Consider the following 22,869-nt stretch of genomic DNA (forward strand, 5'->3'; position numbering starts at 1 on the left):
TACAGGCATCTGTGGAAAGAAGGCCCAGGAGGAAGAAATGGCCTGGGGGGCTGCGAGCCCTTCCTGGCCCAGCCGGGCACACTGGGCTCTGGGCCTTGAGAGGCCGTCTCCCTGCGGTATCCTTGCTCCCTCCCTCGACTCCCCAGGCCCAACAGGGGCACCCCCTCCGCCTCCCACTGTGTCAGTGGGACTAGGGCCGTCCACAGCAGGCAGACTTACACAGTGCCCCCTTCCCTCCCGCAGTGCTGGGCCACTAGGGGCTGCACCCTCCCCAGTGCTTGGATGCCACATGCATTGGGAAGAAATAAATATATAGAGTTCCTGCAGCAGCAAGCCACCGCCCCCCCATCCTTCTCCTCTACCCTTCAGAGTGTATCAGACAGCCCAGTGGGAAATGGAGAACAGGGCTAGGCAAAGGAGACCTGAGACCGGCAGCCCTGGGAGGCTGGAGCAGCAGGATCTCAGTCTGGGGGCTGGGGGATGCAGAGGGACCCCGGCACCTCCAGCATCTCGGGGCTCAGCCTGGGGGCTGGGGATGCAGAAGGACCCCGGCACCTCCAGCATCTCGGGGCTCAGCCTGGGGGCTGAGGGGGTGCAGAGGCACCCCAGCACCTCCAGCATCTCGGGGATCAGCCTGGGGGCTGAGGGGGTGCAGAGGGACCCCGGCACCTCCAGCATCTCGGGGCTCAGCCTGGGCGCTGGGGGATGCAGAGGGACCCCGGCACCTCCAGCATCTCGGGGCTCAGCCTGGGCGCTGGGGGATGCAGAGGGACCCCGGCACCTCCAGCATCTCGGGGCTCAGCCTGGGGGCTGGGGGATGCAGAGCGACCCCGGCACCTCCAGCATCTCGGGGCTCAGCCTGGGGGCTGAGGGGGTGCAGAGCGACCCCGGCACCTCCAGCATCTCGGGGCTCAGCCTGAGCGCTGGGGGATGCAGAGGGATCCCGGCACCTCCAGCATCTTGGGGTTCAGCCTGGGTGCTGCGGGGATGCAGAGCGACCCCGGCACCTCCAGCATCTCGGGGCTCAGCCTGGGGGCTGAGGGGGTGCAGAGCGACCCCGACACCTCCAGCATCTCGGGGATCAGACTGGGGGCTGAGGGGGTGCAGAGGGACCCCGGCACCTCCAGCATCTCGGGGCTCAGCCTGGGGGCTGGGGGATGCAGAAGGACCCCGGCACCTCCAGCATCTCGGGGCTCAGCCTGGGCGCTGGGGGATGCAGAGCGACCCCGGCACCTCCAGCATCTCGGGGCTCAGCCTGGGGGCTGGGGGGGTGCAGAGGGACCCCGGCACCTCCAGCATCTCGGGGCTCAGCCTGGGGGCTGAGGGGGTGCAGAGGGACCCCGGCACCTCCAGCATCTTGGGGCTCAGCCTGGGGGCTGGGGGATGCAGAGGGACCCTGGCACCTCCAGCATCTCGGGGCTCAGCCTGGGGGCTGGGGATGAAGAAGGACCCCGGCACCTCCAGCATCTCGGGGATCAGCCTGGGGGCTGAGGGGGTGCAGAGGGACCCTGGCACCTCCAGCATCTCGGGGCTCAGCCTGGGCGCTGGGGGATGCAGAGCGACCCCGGCACCTCCAGCATCTCGGGGCTCAGCCTGGGGGCTGGGGGATGCAGAGCGACCCCGGCACCTCCAGCATCTCGGGGCTCAGCCTGGGGGCTGAGGGGGTGCAGAGCGACCCCGGCACCTCCAGCATCTCGGGGCTCAGCCTGAGCGCTGGGGGATGCAGAGGGATCCCGGCACCTCCAGCATCTTGGGGTTCAGCCTGGGTGCTGGGGGGATGCAGAGCGACCCCGGCACCTCCAGCATCTCGGGGCTCAGCCTGGGGGCTGAGGGGGTGCAGAGCGACCCCGACACCTCCAGCATCTCGGGGCTCAGCCTGGGGGCTGGGGGGATGCAGAGCGACCCCGGCACCTCCAGCATCTCGGGGCTCAGCCTGAGCGCTGGGGGGATGCAGAGGGACCCCGGCACCTCCAGCATCTCGGGGCTCAGCCTGGGGGCTGGGGGATGCAGAGGGACCCCGGCACCTCCAGCATCTCGGGGCTCAGCCTGGGGGCTGGGGGATGCAGAGGGACCCCGGCACCTCTAGCATCTCGGGGCTCAGCCTGGGGGCTGGGGGATGCAGAGCGACCCCGGCACCTCCAGCATCTCGGGGCTCAGCCTGGGCGCTGGGGGATGCAGAGGGACCCCGGCACCTCCAGCATCTCGGGGATCAGCCTGGGGGCTGAGGGGGTGCAGAGGGACCCCGGCACCTCCAGCATCTCGGGGCTCAGCCTGGGGGCTGGGGATGCAGAAGGACCCCGGCACCTCCAGCATCTCGGGGATCAGCCTGGGGGCTGAGGGGGTGCAGAGGGACCCCAGCACCTCCAGCATCTCGGGGCTCAGCCTGGGGTCTGGGGGATGCAGAGGGATCCCGGCACCTCCAGCAGCTCGGGGCTCAGCCTGAGCGCTGGGGGATGCAGAAGGACCCCGGCACCTCCAGCATCTCGGGGATCAGCCTGGGGGCTGAGGGGGTGCAGAGCGACCCCGGCACCTCCAGCATCTCGGGGCTCAGCCTGGGCGCTGGGGGATGCAGAGGGACCCCGGCACCTCCAGCATCTCGGGGCTCAGCCTGAGCGCTGGGGTATGCAGAGGGACCCCGGCACCTCCAGCATCTCGGGGCTCAGCCTGGGCGCTGGGGGATGCAGAGCGACCCCGGCACCTCCAGCATCTCGGGGCTCAGCCTGGGGGCTGAGGGGGTGCAGAGCGACCCCGGCACCTCCAGCATCTCGGGGCTCAGCCTGGGGGCTGGGGGATGCAGAGGGACCCCGGCACCTCCAGCATCTCGGGGATCAGCCTGGGGGCTGAGGGGGTGCAGAGGGACCCCGGCACCTCCAGCATCTCGGGGATCAGCCTGGGGGCTGGGGATGCAGAAGGACCCCGGCACCTCCAGCATCTCGGGGATCAGCCTGGGGGCTGAGGGGGTGCAGAGGGACCCCGGCACCTCCAGCATCTCGGGGCTCAGCCTGGGGGCTGGGGGATGCAGAGGGATCCCGGCACCTCCAGCATCTCGGGGCTCAGCCTGAGCGCTGGGGGATGCAGAAGGACCCCGGCACCTCCAGCATCTCGGGGCTCAGCCTGGGCGCTGGGGGATGCAGAGCGACCCCGGCACCTCCAGGATCTCGGGGCTCAGCCTGGGGGCTGGGGGGGTGCAGAGGGACCCCGGCACCTCCAGCCTCTCGGGGCTCAGCCTGGGGGCTGAGGGGGTGCAGAGGGACCCCGGCACCTCCAGCATCTTGGGGCTCAGCCTGGGGGCTGGGGGATGCAGAGGGACCCTGGCACCTCCAGCATCTCGGGGCTCAGCCTGGGGGCTGGGGGATGCAGAGGGACCCCGGCACCTCCAGCATCTCGGGGCTCAGCCTGGGCGCTGGGGGATGCAGAGCGACCCCGGCACCTCCAGCATCTCGGGGCTCAGCCTGGGGGCTGGGGGATGCAGAGCGACCCCGGCACCTCCAGCATCTCGGGGCTCAGCCTGGGGGCTGAGGGGGTGCAGAGCGACCCCGGCACCTCCAGCATCTCGGGGCTCAGCCTGAGCGCTGGGGGATGCAGAGGGATCCCGGCACCTCCAGCATCTTGGGGTTCAGCCTGGGTGCTGGGGGGATGCAGAGCGACCCCGGCACCTCCAGCATCTCGGGGCTCAGCCTGGGGGCTGAGGGGGTGCAGAGCGACCCCGACACCTCCAGCATCTCGGGGCTCAGCCTGGGGGCTGGGGGGATGCAGAGCGACCCCGGCACCTCCAGCATCTCGGGGCTCAGCCTGAGCGCTGGGGGGATGCAGAGGGACCCCGGCACCTCCAGCATCTCGGGGCTCAGCCTGGGGGCTGGGGGATGCAGAGGGACCCCGGCACCTCCAGCATCTCGGGGCTCAGCCTGGGGGCTGGGGGATGCAGAGGGACCCCGGCACCTCTAGCATCTCGGGGCTCAGCCTGGGGGCTGGGGGATGCAGAGCGACCCCGGCACCTCCAGCATCTCGGGGCTCAGCCTGGGCGCTGGGGGATGCAGAGGGACCCCGGCACCTCCAGCATCTCGGGGATCAGCCTGGGGGCTGAGGGGGTGCAGAGGGACCCCGGCACCTCCAGCATCTCGGGGCTCAGCCTGGGGGCTGGGGATGCAGAAGGACCCCGGCACCTCCAGCATCTCGGGGATCAGCCTGGGGGCTGAGGGGGTGCAGAGGGACCCCAGCACCTCCAGCATCTCGGGGCTCAGCCTGGGGTCTGGGGGATGCAGAGGGATCCCGGCACCTCCAGCATCTCGGGGCTCAGCCTGAGCGCTGGGGGATGCAGAAGGACCCCGGCACCTCCAGCATCTCGGGGATCAGCCTGGGGGCTGAGGGGGTGCAGAGCGACCCCGGCACCTCCAGCATCTCGGGGCTCAGCCTGGGCGCTGGGGGATGCAGAGGGACCCCGGCACCTCCAGCATCTCGGGGCTCAGCCTGAGCGCTGGGGGATGCAGAGGGACCCCGGCACCTCCAGCATCTCGGGGCTCAGCCTGGGCGCTGGGGGATGCAGAGCGACCCCGGCACCTCCAGCATCTCGGGGCTCAGCCTGGGGGCTGAGGGGGTGCAGAGCGACCCCGGCACCTCCAGCATCTCGGGGCTCAGCCTGGGGGCTGGGGGATGCAGAGGGACCCCGGCACCTCCAGCATCTCGGGGATCAGCCTGGGGGCTGAGGGGGTGCAGAGGGACCCCGGCACCTCCAGCATCTCGGGGATCAGCCTGGGGGCTGGGGATGCAGAAGGACCCCGGCACCTCCAGCATCTCGGGGATCAGCCTGGGGGCTGAGGGGGTGCAGAGGGACCCCGGCACCTCCAGCATCTCGGGGCTCAGCCTGGGGGCTGGGGGATGCAGAGGGATCCCGGCACCTCCAGCATCTCGGGGCTCAGCCTGAGCGCTGGGGGATGCAGAAGGACCCCGGCACCTCCAGCATCTCGGGGCTCAGCCTGGTCGCTGGGGGATGCAGAGCGACCCCGGCACCTCCAGGATCTCGGGGCTCAGCCTGGGGGCTGGGGGGGTGCAGAGGGACCCCGGCACCTCCAGCATCTCGGGGCTCAGCCTGGGGGCTGAGGGGGTGCAGAGGGACCCCGGCACCTCCAGCATCTGGGGGCTCAGCCTGGGGGCTGGGGGATGCAGAGGGACCCTGGCACCTCCAGCATCTCGGGGCTCAGCCTGGGGGCTGGGGGATGCAGAGGGACCCTGGCACCTCCAGCATCTCGGGGCTCAGCCTGGGCGCTGGGGGATGCAGAGCGACCCCGGCACCTCCAGCATCTCGGGGCTCAGCCTGGGGGCTGAGGGGGTGCAGAGGGACCCCGGCACCTCCAGCATCTCGGGGCTCAGCCTGGGGGCTGGGGATGCAGAAGGACCCCGGCACCTCCAGCATCTCGGGGATCAGCCTGGGGGCTGAGGGGGTGCAGAGCGACCCCGGCACCTCCAGCATCTCGGGGCTCAGCCTGGGGGCTGGGGGATGCAGAGGGACCCCGGCACCTCCAGCATCTCGGGGCTCAGCCTGAGCGCTGGGGGATGCAGAAGGACCCCGGCACCTCCAGCATCTCGGGGCTCAGCCTGGGCGCTGGGGGATGCAGAGCGACCCCGGCACCTCCAGCATCTCGGGGCTCAGCCTGGGGGCTGGGGGTATGCAGAGGGACCCCGGCACCTCCAGCATCTCGGGGCTCAGCCTGGGGGCTGAGGGGGTGCAGAGGGACCCCGGCACCTCCAGCATCTTGGGGCTCAGCCTGGGGGCTGGGGGATGCAGAGGGACCCTGGCACCTCCAGCATCTCGGGGCTCAGCCTGGGGGCTGGGGGATGCAGAGGGACCCTGGCACCTCCAGCATCTCGGGGCTCAGCCTGGGCGCTGGGGGATGCAGAGCGACCCCGGCACCTCCAGCATCTCGGGGCTCAGCCTGGGGGCTGAGGGGGTGCAGAGCGACCCCGGCACCTCCAGCATCTCGGGGCTCAGCCTGGGGGCTGGGGGATGCAGAGGGACCCCGGCACCTCCAGCATCTCGGGGATCATCCTGGGGGCTGAGGGGGTGCAGAGGGACCCCGGCACCTCCAGCATCTCGGGGCTCAGCCTGGGGGCTGGGGATGCAGAAGGACCCCGGCACCTCCAGCATCTCGGGGCTCAGCCTGGGGGCTGGGGGATGCAGAGGGATCCCGGCACCTCCAGCATCTCGGGGCTCAGCCTGAGCGCTGGGGGATGCAGAAGGACTCCGGCACCTCCAGCATCTCGGGGATCAGCCTGGGGGCTGAGGGGGTGCAGAGCGACCCCGGCACCTCCAGCATCTCGGGGCTCAGCCTGGGGGCTGGGGGATGCAGAGGGACCCCGGCACCTCCAGCATCTCGGGGCTCAGCCTGGGGGCTGGGGGATGCAGAGGGATCCCGGCACCTCCAGCATCTCGGGGCTCAGCCTGAGCGCTGGGGGATGCAGAAGGACCCCGGCACCTCCAGCATCTCGGGGATCATCCTGGGGGCTGAGGGGGTGCAGAGCGACCCCGGCACCTCCAGCATCTCGGGGCTCAGCCTGGGGGCTGGGGGATGCAGAGGGACCCCGGCACCTCCAGCATCTCGGGGTTCAGCCTGGGCGCTGGGGGATGCAGAGGGACCCCGGCACCTCCAGCATCTCGGGGCTCAGCCTGGGCGCTGGGGGATGCAGAGCGACCCCGGCACCTCCAGCATCTCGGGGCTCAGCCTGGGGGCTGGGGGGGTGCAGAGGGACCCCGGCACCTCCAGCATCTCGGGGCTCAGCCTGGGGGCTGAGGGGGTGCAGAGGGACCCCGGCACCTCCAGCATCTCGGGGCTCAGCCTGGGGGCTGGGGGGGTGCAGAGGGACCCCGGCACCTCCAGCATCTCGGGGCTCAGCCTGGGGGCTGGGGGATGCAGAGGGACCCTGGCACCTCCAGCATCTCGGGGCTCAGCCTGAGCGCTGGGGGGATGCAGAGCGACCCCGGCACCTCCAGCATCTCGGGGCTCAGCCTGAGCGCTGGGGGATGCAGAAGGACCCCGGCACCTCCAGCATCTCGGGGATCAGCCTGGGGGCTGAGGGGGTGCAGAGCGACCCCGGCACCTCCAGCATCTCGGGGCTCAGCCTGAGCGCTGGGGGGATGCAGAGCGACCCCGGCACCTCCAGCATCTCGGGGCTCAGCCTGAGCGCTGGGGGGATGCAGAGGGACCCCGGCACCTCCAGCATCTCGGGGCTCAGCCTGGGGGCTGGGGGATGCAGAGGGACCCCGGCACCTCCAGCATCTCGGGGCTCAGCCTGGGGGCTGGGGGATGCAGAGGGACCCCGGCACCTCCAGCATCTCGGGGCTCAGCCTGGGGGCTGGGGGATGCAGAGGGACCCCGGCACCTCCAGCATCTCGGGGCTCAGCCTGGGGGCTGGGGGATGCAGAGGGACCCTGGCACCTCCAGCATCTCGGGGCTCAGCCTGGGCGCTGGGGGATGCAGAGGGACCCTGGCACCTCCAGCATCTCGGGGATCAGCCTGGGGGCTGAGGGGGTGCAGAGGGACCCTGGCACCTCCAGCATCTCGGGGATCAGCCTGGGGGCTGAGGGGGTGCAGAGCGACCCCGGCACCTCTAGCATCTCGGGGCTCAGCCTGGGGGCTGGGGGATGCAGAGGGACCCTGGCACCTCCAGCATCTCGGGGCTCAGCCTGGGCGCTGGGGGGGTGCAGAGGGACCCCGGCACCTCCAGCATCTCGGGGCTCAGCCTGGGGGCTGGGGGATGCAGAGGGACCCCGGCACCTCCAGCATCTCGGGGCTCAGCCTGGGGGCTGGGGGATGCAGAGGGACCCTGGCACCTCCAGCATCTCGGGGCTCAGCCTGGGGGCTGAGGGGGTGCAGAGGGACCCCGGCACCTCCAGCATCTCGGGGCTCAGCCTGGGGGCTGAGGGGGTGCAGAGCGACCCCGGCACCTCTAGCATCTCGGGGCTCAGCCTGGGGGCTGAGGGGGTGCAGAGCGACCCCGGCACCTCCAGCATCTCGGGGCTCAGCCTGGGGGCTGGGGGATGCAGAGGGACCCTGGCACCTCCAGCATCTCGGGGCTCAGCCTGGGGGCTGGGGGATGCAGAGGGACCCTGGCACCTCCAGCATCTCGGGGCTCAGCCTGGGGGCTGGGGGATGCAGAGGGACCCTGGCACCTCCAGCATCTCGGGGCTCCCACTGGCAGCCTCTTCTCAGCGGGAGCCTCTGGGAGCTGCCCAGGGTCTGGTGCGTAAGCATAGGTAAGGAACCATCATTCATTGAACTGTCTAAGTGAATCTCACATGAGCTTTGTCACAGACATCTATCTGTAGGGAGGAAGATTCCTGCGTGCCCCATCTTTCTGTCACACACACACACACACACACGTGCACACACAGGCACACTCACGCACGTACACACATACCCACACTTTCACACACATACTCACACACAGACATGTGAGCACACACTCTCGCACACAAACACATGCACACTCACACACACATACACACCCCACAGCCTAATCTCATTCTCTCCTCTTGTCATTAAGTCGAACTTTTCCCATACGGCCACAGGGAAGAGTGACTAGTCACACATGTGGATTATGCTTCCCCGATACTTCCATTCCCAAAGCCAATTGTCTGAGAGGCTCTAGGTGACAGCTCAGGCCCTCACGGGCTCGAAGTAAGCTTCTATTTTCCCAGCATCTTCATTTTTCTCAGGTCTTCTGTTTCATCCAAGAACAGGAAGCTCAGGTCAGGGACCACATTCAGGTGCTTGTCACTTCAATGAGTCATCAGCCTTGGACACAGAAGGGTGAACAGAAGCAGACCTCATCGACAGGCCTGTCGCTCTTCCCTGATTGTGGTCATTGGACAACCTGGTCTTCAGCCATAATCCATGCGTCGGTTTCCTCTGTCTTCATTGACGACATGTGGTGAGAAGTCTTGGAGGCCTGAGGGTCACCTTGGGAGATAAGCCTCCCCCCTCCTCCTGCCTCCCAGTCCAGGCTGCCCAGCCATAATAACCAAACACAGAAAAGGCGAAGCTGAACTGGACCACAGTCTTCAGGGTCCCACCAGTCTCCTTTCAGCCCATCCCATCCTGATTTTTCTGGATTCCAAACATGCTTCAGTCCTTTGCCAAACAGAGCAGGCATGGAGGTGATGGCTGGATGGATGGACAGATGAATGGACAGATGGATGGACAGATGGATGGACAGATGGACGGATGGATGGATGGATGGATGGACGGATGGACGGATGGATGGGTGGATGGATGGCTAGGCAGACGGGGCAGACAGGCAGGCAGGCAAATGGAAAGACAGACAGACAGATGACGCATTCCAATATTTCCCCTCTCACCTTGGGTGGGGGAAACGTTTTTGTTCTCAGGTTCCTAATGAGGAAGCCAGACATCTGGTAACTGCCTTGCATAGAGCAGAGACAGCCCCATCCGTCTGCAGAGGAGCCTCAGGAGCCAAAAGTTACCTCCAGACCACAAAGTGCTTCCCCAGCCCCACTCAAGTGAGGGACCCATGCCCTTTGAGCAAACAGAGGTGTGGGCACCAGCCCTCATGGGCACTTTGGGGTAAAGCAATGTAGCCAGACACTTTCCTTCCTGGTCCCCACAGGACCAGGAAGACTCCTTCTGTAGGCTGAACACCTTCAGGGGAAGAAGAGCCTGGGTAGGGGATAGTCAGATTCAGGCCTTTGGAGAGCCCCAGGCCCCAGAATTTGACAGGGGTTGGGTTCAGGGGAAGAGTGAGCCACGTTTGGGTGGGGGGGGAACAAAGCCAGCCTTTGCCTTTCCCAATAGCTCTTCCTAGTAGAAAATATTGCCTGGGGAAGGAGGGAGGGAGGTGACCTGGGTTCCAAAACGTTTTCACTGCTCCCTAGGGTAACTTTCAAGGCTGCCGCATTGAAGAAGGAGAACGGCTCAGTTCCAAGGTCATTCTGTAAAAGTGGATTTTCCTGAAATACAAAAACTGGCAGCTTAGCTGAGGAGTTTTATGGGGGAAAATTCAATTCTGTTCAAAGTCCAGGGCAGCTCAACAGGGCTGGGGCCCTTCTTGTCCTGTGGTTGGTGAATGAAGAGACCTAAACACTCCATAAAAAGGCCACAGAAGGCCGCAGCCTTCTTCCCCTGTGATTCGCGCTCCATAATGGTGGGCTTCTACTGAAAATGAGCTGGGGAAAGACGGAATTTCTCCCTGGGCCCAGCTGAAACAAGCAGCCCCATGGGAAACTGGCATTGGGAAGGGATCTATTAACAGCCAGGAGGAAGGCAAGGGTGAGGAGAAAAGGGAGACCCAGGCACCAGGGCCAGGTATCTTTCTTGTGGGGCTGGGGGGGTGGGGCATGGTCACAGAGAGACTCCTTCAGACAAACTGGCAAACAGCCAAACACAGCTCCCCAGGAGAGCCTCACATGTGACCCTGGGCCAGGGTTCCCAGCTCAGAAGAGTCTGCAGAGAAGGGTGCCAACCCAGCCTGTCACCCCTCAGGCTGCTCCCCTTTCCTCAGGACTCTCCTCGTCTGGTCCTTACCATGACCCCTATGAAACTGGCCCTCATGGGACAGATGAGGAAATGAGGCCCATACCTGACTCGCCCAAGCTTACGTAGGGCATCAGAGGGTTAGCCCCTGGCCTACCCCTTCCCTATTCCACTGCACCCTGATCTCTGTCCCAGCCACAGAGGCCCTGTTGGCAATGGATGCCTTGATAAAAGTGGGGCTTTAGGGAGGTTGGTCTATCAGGACAAGGTATGAGGCAGGATGGGGTTGGAACAGGCCTGGCATGTTAGGAGCTTTAGAGATGGATCTACCCCCCCCCCAAAAAAAAGCAGTCTCTGAGTCACAGGACCAAGAGGCTTTATTTAGTTCAGACTCAGGAGCAAGATGGAAAGACCTTGGGAGTAAGCCTCGTCTGGACGTGGGAGGAGCAGGCCTCAAGCCTCGACCTTCCCTCTCTGGGTCTGTTTCCTTACCTGTCAAATGAAGGGGGTAGATATCTACAGTCCAGCCCAGCCCTATCCCCTAGGCTTCCCAGTCTGTGTGCCAGCCTGGCATGTGGCTTCATTCCCTCACTGGCCTCTGGCCTCCTTCTCCTCTCTGGAAACTGGCTGGCCTCTCCCCTGGAAGTGAGCTGCGGGAATCCCCTTGTCCGTGTCATTATTACCAGGAGGCATTTACGGGGCGCACTCTGTCCACACACATGCTTTACAGCCTCTTTTATTAGTCATAAAAGAAATCCCTCAGTGATGTTGGAGCAGCATTGTGGCAGCCTCTGGAGCAGGAGGAAGCCTGCGCTTGGGAGCCTGCTCTGGGCAGCCGGCCCCTGTGGGCCTGGTCTTCTTGGCCTCACCATGGGCCCCACGGTGATCTGACTCTGCCCCAAGGAGTGAGCTGAGGCCCAGGGCAGGGGAGGCTGCAGCCCAGCCAGGGAGCTGAGAGGAAGGGGAAAGCGAGGAAGGGGGGGGGGATGCTGAGTGTAGCTGGCCAAGAAAGAAATGGTCGGTGGGCCAGGGATGAGCAGGACACCTAGCTTCCCCATTCCGGCTCTACTCAGAGGCAAGGCAGGGGGAGGCTGAGGTCAGAAAGCTGGGGCCTGGTGCAGAGGAGGCTGGGTTCACTGCTGGTGTAGGCAGGGGCCCCATATTTGGTCCCATTCCCCCTCCCTGTGTTCATGCACACACACACACACACACACACACACACACACACACACACACGCATGCACACATGTGTGTACACACGTACACACGTGCACGTGCATATACACTGCCTAGCCCAGGGACACCTGTCTCAGACCAGATCCCCATCCACTGCCTCCCGGGCCCCATCCTTCCTGCCACTTCTTTTTTTATTGGGTGATTTCTGCAGCCGCACACCTCTCTCTGCTTCTCCTTCCCAAGCACCATCTTTGAACTCTCCCTCCACCTCCTCCCCCCTCCATCCTCTTTCAGCCCCAGGAGAGAATGAGCACCAGCAGGTCCACATCTGGACTCTGATTGCACATCTGGAAGAGAGATGAGGCACCAATACTTTCCCCAGTCCTGGCCCCCAATCCATCCTGCTCAGCTACTTCTGGGCCGCCCCCAGTTTTTCCCCACCTTGGTCCTGGTGCCTCCCCCCGCCAGAGGAGTGGGGCACTGGGACTGAGTTCCCCAGGCCTCCAGCCCCTGCTCTTTGGCCTTTCAGGTTCTTCCTGGAATTGTTGGGGCCAGTTAGCCTTCCCCCCCTCCCCTGCATCTTCCCCTCAGCCCCTGGGGGCCTCCCATCCAGTTCACACTGACTCCCGGAAATCGGAGCAGCAGTGGCAGGCACTCAGCCAGCAGCCCCACCCCCATCCCCAGAGTGAGGGTCAGGCAGAGTCTTTCCCTCCTGCATCTCCTCAAAGGGCCTATCCCGTCCCCACGCTCCCTCCTCCTCCCTGTAAAAGACTCCTTCTCAGGCTTTCCCAACTGCCCCCTACCCATCCCTGTGCAGGGCCCTGCCCCATGTAGAAGCTCCTCCTGAGGACCCAGGCCCATAGAGTCACCCTAGCTAGATGCTGTCTCCCTGTGGGCCCTGTCTGCAGACATGTTCCCAAAGAGGGCAGAGCTCAGGCTCAGGCTGTGGAGCCACGGGAGTGGGTCTATAGCTCTTGGGAACCCAGCCTAGACAGGGGAGACCATAGGATTCCTGGTTTCATGCATGAAGCTGGGGGCATGTGCTGATGAAGCTTTCCTGTCTCCTCATCTTTCCTCTGTACCCTGAGATCTTCCCCTGGGCTCCACGGCACCCCACACTCAGGAGCCCTGCATTGTTCTGGGCTCAGAGAAGGTCACTGAAACAGCAGCATATCCCTGATGGAGGCTTGTGATCCAAGGGCTCCTCTAGGTTATGAAATCTAAGCAGGCCCAGCCACCAAGCTTGTAGGGCACCCACAAAGGGCTTGCTCCTCCTTGCTCCTCACCCCCCGAATCCAGTACTTCAGAGCTATTGGTGAATGAGTAAAGGAAACGCTCCCTGGGGCCCAGTGAGACTTTTCCATTTCACTGGTAAGAGAGTAGGGAATGGGGTGGGGGGAGAAAGCTGGGGAGGAGAAGGTGCTGTCGTGGGGCCGTGGAGCATCTCAGGACTTCCAGGGAAATTGAGCCAAAGAGAGACATGGGCTTGGGGGAGGGGAGGGGATAAATGGGGGGAGAGCTGCCAGAGGGGAAAGGGGAAGAGGAAAGAAGTCCTGGGAGGGAGCTAGCACCACCCTCCACCTCTATCTAAAGCCCCATGCTCAGAGAAGTTTCAGCAGAGTGTGCAGAGGAGCCCTTGAACCCTGGCTGCCCAGCCAGCAGCCCGGCCTGCTGCCGGCCCCTCTGCTCCCGACCTCCATGGTCGGCTCTTGGGAAGAGAGGCTGACGGAGCTGGCTGAACTCGTTCACTCTGCCTTTGAGGCAAGCCACCAAGCTTCCTTCCAGAAAAGCTGGAGTTCCTTTCCCAGAGACCGTGCTAGCCCAGCCAGCCCTCTGGCCCAGAGGTGGCCACAGAGATGGCCTCAGAGCCGCAGCAGGAGGATGTCCCTGTCTCTTTCCGTGGCTCTCAGAAGGGCAGAGCACAAGTCCCCAAAGGAGGCCAGTGTCATCGAGAGGAGGGAGCTCCTGGGGCCTGGGGCATCTTCTGCTCAGGACAATTCAGATGGGATGGCTACTGGGAATGAGGGGGGGAAGAAGAGCCTGCTAGGTCACCAGAGGGAGGGTACAGGGTCCAGGACCAGAGAAGCAGCCCAAGGTGTTAGGCGCTAGCCACTAGTCTAGGTGGCCTGCTTCTAACATCATAGCCCCGAGATGGACCATCCCCAAAGACCCTGCTCTCCTGTCTCAGGGTCTCTCACACATTGTCCCATCCATACCCCACAAACATGCACCTGGAAAGCCGGACTCCATGCTGGCACTCCGTCTCACCAAGTGAAAGCAGCAGACGAGGTTGAAAAGCTTGGATGACAGAGGTGGACAGAGTCGCTGACCTGTGCGTCTGCCACAAACCTGAGCACAGGCCTTATGATGGAGCTTGGTTCCCTCTGCTCTTGGCTTCTTGGGAGGCCCGTGTCCCCACCACCACCACCCTTAGATTCCCAGGCAACCATCTTGGGCCAGCTGTAGCCCCTTTCCCAGCATCACCCAGTGGGAGGAGACTCTCGGTCAGTCAATCTGCTCCCACTCTCACAGCGTCCCCAGACCTCCTACTCTGACCCCCATGCCTCCACCCTTGGTTCGACCCCCTTTATCCCTCCTGTAGGGTAGGGCAAAGCCACCCCTCAGCACCTCCACAGGAGAGGCTTGAACCTCTGACCCCAGCTGAAAGGGCTCACATCCCAGCTTTTAAGCCCCAGGAACAGGCCTAGCAGAAAGCCATTCACTGGGCCCAGCCCAACACATCACCTGTAAGGCCCTTCAGAGAGGGACTTTACTCTTGGGGCCTTAAGAAGGTGGTATGACATTCCTTTGTACAACTCTGCAGTAGAGGAGGTGGGCCCCCAGATCCCTCCTAGGGGCCTAGTCTTCAAGGTAATCCCCAGAGAGGAGGCCGGAAAAGCTGAGATCAGGCTTTAGAGAAAAAGAAGCCCCCAAAGTTGCCGGAGTCTGGGGAGAGGGGGGATGGAGGGAGGGGGAAGGCGGAACAGGCCATCTAAGGGTCCTTGGACTTCTCTGCCCAGAGAGGTAGCATGGGCAAAGTGTAAGAGGCCCTGAGCACCCAGGATGCTGGTGGTGGCTGGGCTGGACTGGGAGGCAGAAAATAGGAGGGAAACCCAGGAGCTGAGGTGATGTGGGGGATGGCCCTGAAAGGTGTCCTTCTTTTTCTGCCCAGCCTGGACAGAGGCTCAGCCCTGGCTGAGGGCCAGCGCCAGGCCTTTTCCTTCTGTTGGGGTTGAGGGAGAGAAGTCCACAGAGCTCAGCCTTGGGGGCTGTCTCTTGCTCCCCTTTGCCTCCTCAGACCCAGAAAATGTTTGGCCAATCCAAGAGTGGACTCCCTGTTCTGCCCACTCCCAGATGCTTACCTCCAGCTGGTCTTAATTTCCCTTTCCACAAAATAAGGCAGTTCTCTATCCAGGCTCCTATGACCTTGCTTAGAAGACACCTTTGGGCCCAGGCCCAGAGGTGGACAGGGACAGCCAAGCAGGGAATGAATTCCCTAACCCCAGAGGACAGCGAGCAGAAGCCACTTGTCAGGATTACAGTGGGAGGAATTCGAATCAGGCCCAGGTTGTACCAGATGGCCTGATATCCACCCTCTCCCAGTTCCCACAGTCCTTGCAAGCCTGTGACTTGTGACTCTTGGGCCATGGCTAAGCATTCTGAAGTCCTCCAGGCAGATGAATGGGGCACATCAGCAGAGTCCCTTCCCCTGGGCCTGGACCTCTTCAGGACAGGAGCCCCTAGAATGAGGAAGGGAAGTCAGATCAGGGGTTCCTGGAGGCAGGGGCCATGGCTCCCCCTTCAGACCAGTGGCTCCTAAGGGAGAAGAATGAGAAGGGAGGGAAAGGAAAAACCTGCTCCCCCTAACAGGAAACCTTTGCAACTCCTTATTTGACTGGGACACTCAATCCTCCCCACCCCTACCTCCCTAATGTCATGGAATCCCTAGGTTCCTCTCTATTCCCAACATGTGGAGAGCTTCTGGTCTAGACTGTGAACTCCATGAAGGTAGAGACCTTGTCCTACCTAGCTTAGCTCTGAGGTGAGCCCTACCAGTGCCTGCCCAGCACAGGACTCTGCAAACAGTGAGTACTTTATCAGGGTTTGGGGACTTTAATTGGGTGAACCCTAAAGAGAAGAAAGAGGGCAAAACAAGGAGAGGCAAGATGGCGGATAGAGAAAGGGAAAGAAGAGACAGGAAGAAAGAGAGGGAGAAGAAAGGAAGGGGAGAGAGGACAAGAAGAGAGCAGAGGGAAAGCAAATGGGAGCTGAACCTGAGCCTTTCCACCCCTCATCCCGCACTCGCCCCCTTCTCCTCCTCCCCCGCCCAGTCTGGATAACCCCCAAAGGGGCGAGTGTCTGGAGATACTGTGTAACCCCCCAGCTCTCCACCCAAGGCCAGCAGGGCCAGGGGAATGGAAACAATGGGTCTTGTTTTATTGATTAATATATTCTATAGGATTGGCCTCATTCCCAAGAACTGCCCATATCATCTTATGGCCCTGATGGGTCTGTATCCCCATGATTCATCAGCCGTCGGGGCCACCGTGTGGCATGACCCAGCCCAGGGCCTGTGGCGGAGACAGAGACCAGAAGAAGCCCCACCTGCCTCATCCTGGCCATGTAGATTCAGATGACACGGCCAGAGGGCCGTGTCTCAGTTTGTGCAACTGTGAAACAGGAAGCCGTTTCTTAGGGTTGTTGTGATGCTCAAAAGAAATGAGTGAGGGACGTACTTAGCAAGGTGCCTGATACATATTCATATCCCTTTCCCGTTCTCCCAGACTCTGGATACTGCTTCTCTCAGCCCTTCAGACAAGCCTGAGCCCCGATTCTGCCCCCAGACCCAGCTAGAACTGCCCAACAGGCCTTAGGGATGGGGATTCTGGCCACCGGAGGCCCCCAGCTGAAGACTGCTCTTGGGCCAGAAGGGCCAGGCTGAGTCTAGCTTTCATGTGGACCGCTAAGGGTGCCCAGAAGGCTAGGTGGGTGTCTCCAGGGGCTAGGAGCCCCGACGGGCACCCGAAGTTGGCCCATCCCAAACTCTACATCTCCAAAGAGGGACAGTTGGGAAAAGCCATTCTCATGGGCCCTTAGGTGTGCAACTACTCCACCTCGCCTGCTGATGACGCGGGAGTCTTCTGATGGAGGTGGGGGTGCCAGGGGGGGATCTGTGAGGAGCCACAGCAAATCAGGGCAGTGGTGTGGGAACAGAATTAAACCCAGAGTCAAAGGGTCTACATCTGGCCCCCCTTGGAGCCCTTCCCCTCCCTAGCCAGGGCTTGGTTTCCCCACCAAAAGAATGAGAGACTCAGTCTTGGAGGGATTTGGAGGGCCCTTTTCTCACTAACCCCGAGTTGGATCCAGGCCAGAGGGTCTTCAGAGAAGGAAGCCCCATCTCCTGAGGCAGCCAGGCTGACGCTTGTGTGTTCTCAGGGTTCTGGTGTCTGCTGGACACAGAACTAGGGCCAAGCCCTCAGGGGTGCTCAGATCAAGGGGCTTTTGTGAACCCCTGACCGATGGGCTCAATTGAACAAGTAGAGCTGTGGAGTTCTGGCTGCTGCCATGGAGGAGGCTGCAGGGCTACATTCCCAAGGCCCCAGGCCCCTGAGTGGAGCCCCCGTCCTCCAGTTGGGGGCATAGCAGGAGATGCAGGGCAGGCAGAGCGCCTGGCCTTTCATCCCAGCATCTCTCTGTGTGTCCGGCTCTACGCACAGTACAAAGCCAGGCATGGATGTTATGCTAGGGTGGACAGGGGAGGAAGCAGCCAAGGGCTGATGTCCTGGGGGAGGGGGGGTTGTTCCTGGCTTCCTGCTTTCAAAGAGAGGCATCTATTTGGCAGCAGATGTGCTTTCTATCTGTCCTGTCAAGGCCTCCACCCCGATGCCCAAGCCCAGCCTTGCCTATCTGAGGTAGCATTCCTTGTTTTCTTAGGGGACCCTAGGGAGGGGATCTGCTGGAAGCTGGATCCCTGGGACAGACTGTACAGGGTTGGCTCTCAGACTTGTACCTGAACAGGAATGCCTCTGCCCGAAGTCCCCAAGGGGGCAGCCCAGCTTGGCCCACTTGGAGACAGCCTGCTTCACTAGTCTGTCCTTCCAGGGGATGCCAATCGGACTTTCTCTTACTTGTCTTCACAGGTCCACTGTTTGGGGCATAGCAGGATGACCCTACTCCTTCCCTCCTTGGGACATTTGAAGACAGTTACCCCACTGGCCCTGAGTCATCCCTAGCCCCGCTGACCTCATGTAATGCTCCCCCAAATCTCTGAGGCCCCTCCAGGAGAAGAGATTTGCTCAGAGCCCCTTGGGGGTCTCCCTCGAGGCCTGTGAGAAAGCGGAAGCAGGTCCCCCACCTGCCCAGAACGCTTTTCCAGCCTCGATGAGGTGGCTGCCGGACAATCATAGGATTGGAGCATTTGGACTGGGCAGGGCTTGGGACCTTAGACTGTATGTTATCTGCCCAGACTAGGGAAGTGGTTTGCTCAGGGTGCCCAGGAGTCAGTGGTGACAGCAGTCCAGGCCATGAGAGCTGGGCAAGGCCTGAGAGAGCCTGGGGGAGCCAGCAGGGCCAGGGAAGATGGAGAATCTGCCAGGAGCCAGGCTGGGGCCTGGGGTGGGCATGAGGAGAAGCCAAGGCTGCTCAGCCAGAAGGTTAGCTGGGTGAGGCCCGGACTGGGGGAGGGGCGGCTCAGAGAGATTCTCTGTCTCAGGGCTGCTTCAGGTCTGATTTATTTGCCTCTTGGAGTGAGGTTGGAGGGGAGGGGCAAGGGATAGTGGCCCACCCTGGGGCTACCTCCCAGCCTGAGCACAGAGCTCCCCAAATATGAAGGAGCATCACTCTCCCTTCAGCAGCTGCCAACGCCATCGAGGTAGGAGGGAGGGGGCTGGAATGGTTTGGGGTGGACATGTTAAAACTTCAAAGGCTTGCCTTATTTCAAAGAGGTCAGAGAGCAAAGGTCAAGGGGCATGGTCTGGCCTCTCTTTAACCTCAGTCCCCGAAAGGGAAAAGGGATTTAGAAAGGGGGGGAAAGCCAGAAAAAGAAAAACACTCCCCTTCTCTTCCCGGCCACCCCCCCCCATCCATCTTCTGCCCTCGCCATTGTTCCTGGGGCCTGGGAGACAATGTATCCACAATGTATCCTTCGGAGGCCATCACTTCCCCCCAGACTTCTGCTCCCCCCCCCTCCCCGACACTTTTGGAAAAAGCATCAGAAAACAAACAGCCCCCCCACCTCCTGAGACCAAAATAAACCCACAGCTCCATTAGGCCCAGCGGGGGGCAGGGATGACTGTTTGCGATCCCGAGCAATCTGAAAAATGAATTCCTTGTTTTATGGTGGGAGGGGAAGGGGGGCAGGGGGAAAAGGGAGAAAGATGTTGCTTTATTATGTCCCCTTCTCTTTTTTCAAAGCCCTCTCACCCCAGGCATCTGCAGCTGGAGGACCTATCCTGGGGACCCTGCGGGGACTGGGACAGGAGACATGGGCACAAGTCATCATGGGCTGTCTCAGTTCCCCAGCTGCTCAGAGCTCCAATGGCGGGGGTGTGGCTGAGGGGTGGGGAGGAGGCCTGGGACAAGAGAGACAAGGAGGGGAGGCCCATGAGATGGAAGCTGGCCTCTGGCCCAGCCACCAACTTAAAACAATACAGCCGGAGGAAGCCAAGACAGAAAGAAAAAAAGAGAGGGGGGTGGGGGTCAGGGTGAGGCCGAGAGGGGCTCAGACCTCCAGCAGAGACTCAAGGTCTCCCAGGGTGGGTTGGGGTAGAGACAACAAATTCTAGTTCCAGCTGTGGAGGGTTAGAGCTCCAGAGGGGACCTGGGGGCTAGGGCTCAGGAGGGCTCCTTACCTGGGAACGTTGGGGTGCAAGGTCTGACAAGGTGGGGAGGTGGAGCATCTGCAAAGTCGGGACCGAGGAAGCAGTGCCGTGATGTGTGCTCCGGCTCTGTGGAGGGGGAAGCTTGAAGATTATGGCCCTTCCCTCTAATGCTTTAGCTGGGACCCCCAAATCCTCTACCGGCTTTGGTACTAGCCCCACCAAAGAGAAACCAGAGGCCAGGTCCCAGCTCCCCAAAGGGCCAGCTCCTGGCCTACAGGGAAGGAGGCCGGCATTGTCTTTTCCCAATAGTAAGGCTAGTCTTCCAGGGGTTCCCAACCAATCTAATCCCAGAGAATAGTCAGAGAATGCACGCTCCTGAAGGCAGCACCGAGTTCCAGCGCCAAGCCCAGAGGCTACAATGTTTGCTCAGTCCTATCACACTTACTCATTATGCCAGCATTTGGCCTTAGAATCCCAGAATTTCAGACTAGGAAAGGGCCTTGGAGTCTGGCTAATCCAAGGCACAGCCTACAAAGCACCCTGCCTATGACCCCCAGGCAGGCCAGGCTCCTTGGGGACCTCTCCAGAGGGGAGGAAGAGCTCTGGACAGCAACCCTAGGCCTTGCCTCCCGAAGTCTTCCCTGACCCCCTCCCAAGCTCAGAGCCAGGCCCTCCCTGCTCCATCTGTGTGGGGGAGTCTTCCAAGTCCTACTAGGAGCTCACTGAGGACAGGGAGGCTACTTTCTTCTCCTGGCTCTCCTGTAACTGGGCCATGCTCAGCCTTGGGCTCACTGGGCTCAGCCAAGACTCAGTGGATTGAATTAAGTAGTAGCTGGGTTCTTGGTTCCTATCTCCACATGGTGAGATCAGTCTGAGAGCTCCCAAAAGGCCCATCTATGTGGCTGGAGCAACTCTGGTCATGCTCTGGAAGTCCCTACAGGGACATCCTCCACTGGCTGGGACTCTCGACTTGGGGTGGAGGCTGCCACAGAAGCCAGAATCCCACAGTTCCCTGATATTCTGAGGTGGGGCCAGGAGCTCCAGGAATCCTTCGATCTCATTGGTCAACAGGTGTCCCATGCTCCCACTGGAACCTCCCCACTTAGGGCAGGGAGCCTGTGCCAGTCAGGGAATCTAAAATTAGGACCTGGCCCTACAGATGGGCACCCAAAAGCTCCCCAGCCAGGAGCTGGTTTCCAGGGAGAATTCAGCCTGATCTAGAGGTACAGAGGGGAGGCATCAGGTCCCCAAAGGACAGGCCAAAGCTGGTCATGGGTGGCTCCGTCCTCTGTGGCCAAAGGGGCCAGAATCTGCTCCCATCTCCATTTCCAAAGGAGGAAAGATATCTCTGGTTCCACATGGCGAACCTGGACAAAAGCACTTCTGGCAGGAGAGAGGGAAGAAGGCCTGAGGTGGGGGGGGGTGCAGAGAATGGGGTGAGAGAACCAGTCTGTATTGATCGGGACTCCCTTGAGCCCCCAAGCTCTGGATAGCAGACTCCTGTATAATAGACAGGTTCATAGCAATGTTTACTGATGGAATGAGTCTTGGACCTAGGAGGCCATCTTGTCCATTCCCCTGCCTTCACACAGTCCAGACCAAAGGTCTGTAGATAGCACCTCCCCCCTCTTTAGCATCCAGAGGAGGGCAGCCAGGATGGGGAAGGGCCAGGGGACTGACAGGGACACGTCAGGGGATAGTTCGTGGAACTGGTCCCATTAAGCCTGGCTAAGATATAATTACTGTGCTCAGGTGGGGCAGGCCTCTTCGGGAAGTCAGGTGGCTGGCTTCATTTCACTCCACCCTAGATATGAGTAGCGGGGACTGCCTGCCCTGCCCTGGGGAGTGGGGGAGTCGGCGCCCCTTTCCCTAGAGACCTGCAAACCCCAAAGGAAGATCGCTTCTTGGCAGGGCATTGCAGGTCAGGCTGGGTAGATGTCCCCTGCTGTCCCTTCTCAGATTGGGCCTTACTCCCCAACAGTCCTTTGGAAGAAGGCAAGTGCCCATCCTGTCAGCATTAGGCCCCATGTGGAAGGCCATGGGAGCTCTCCCCTCCCATGTGGGTCGGCTGGTAGAGTTAGGCACAATCTTCTCCCCCATGGGAATAGCATCCCCGTTTGAGCTTCAATCCTGGCTCCTCCTTGGGCTCCCCTTGTGAAAGGCACTCTCCCCCCGAAAAGGCCACACTCAACCCCAAGCCCCTGGGAGAAAGAGGAATTGTTGAGGCCTCTCCCCTTAGACAGTAGGCGAGGCCAAGGCCTGGGGGTGCTGGGAGGGGGAGGAGAGGCAGTGAGTGGAAGTCCGAACAAAGCTGCCCTCGGGCCAGCCCTGCGTCTATCTCTATTATCTTCCTTTTAGCATTCCCCCTCCCTGGGAATGGGTCTCAGGACACACCCCCCACTTTGGAAGCTCTGAATCCAATCAAGCAAGACCTCTGACTCCCCAAAGCCTGAGCCTTCCCCAGTCCTTGGGGGATGTAGGCACCAGACCAGCAATGAGCAGTAATCCAATTACACCCCATTACGCCATGGCATGATTTCCCTGGCTCCACGGAGGCCTGTGGCTTCTTTGGCAGGCGGCTGCAGAGGCCCGGCTGAGACCGACTCCTGGGGCAGATTTGGGGCATCGTATGGGAAGGGACCCCTTTCCTGAGGGCTCCACCCCAGGCTGCCTGGAGCCCATCAGTGTCCAGGCTGGGGGGCAGGGGACATTCCACAGAAGCAGTCCATCTGGGGACTGAGGTCACATCGGCCACTCTGACGGCCCAGCTGGCTCCCTGCAAACAAGCTGCCTCATTTTTCCCATAGAAACAAATCCTCTTGGGGCCTCCTGGAAACAGGAAGAGCCTCCCAGGCAAGCCAACTCCAGAGGGACCAAGGCCTGTTCCATTCTTAGACAAGCCTCAGGAGTAGGAAGGATGTTTTAATGTCCCCAAAGCCTTATGTGAAGACCTGGCCCTTGGCAGGAAGAGGGCTGAGCTCTGGAGACAGACACACCTGAACCTTCCCATCCTCAGCTCCTCTCCAGGGGCCAAGCCAGGGCTGGGGACAAGGCTGCAGAGGAGGAAGGGACAGGGACAGTGGTCTGGGCTCTGGCTGGCCATACTGGCCCATGCTGGGCAGAGTTTTCCCTGAGAGCTGTCTTCCATTCACCCCTCACCAGCCCCCTACCAGCTACACCATGGAAACCCCCTGCTCCCTGAACTAGGACATATCAGGTCAAGAAAGGACCTTAGACACAGCCTAGTCTTGTGCCTTCATCTGGCAAATGGGGAAACTGAGTCCCAAGGAGGGGAAGCACCCTTCCTGTTAGGCTCCCTCTGGGGCCTTGCAGATGGCGCTGGGGGAACTCAGCCTGAGCGGTGTGGATAATCCTGAAGTGCAGAGAAC

Source organism: Trichosurus vulpecula, chromosome 6, assembly GCF_011100635.1.
Source record: "Trichosurus vulpecula isolate mTriVul1 chromosome 6, mTriVul1.pri, whole genome shotgun sequence".
In the NCBI taxonomy this organism is placed as follows: domain Eukaryota; kingdom Metazoa; phylum Chordata; class Mammalia; order Diprotodontia; family Phalangeridae; genus Trichosurus; species Trichosurus vulpecula.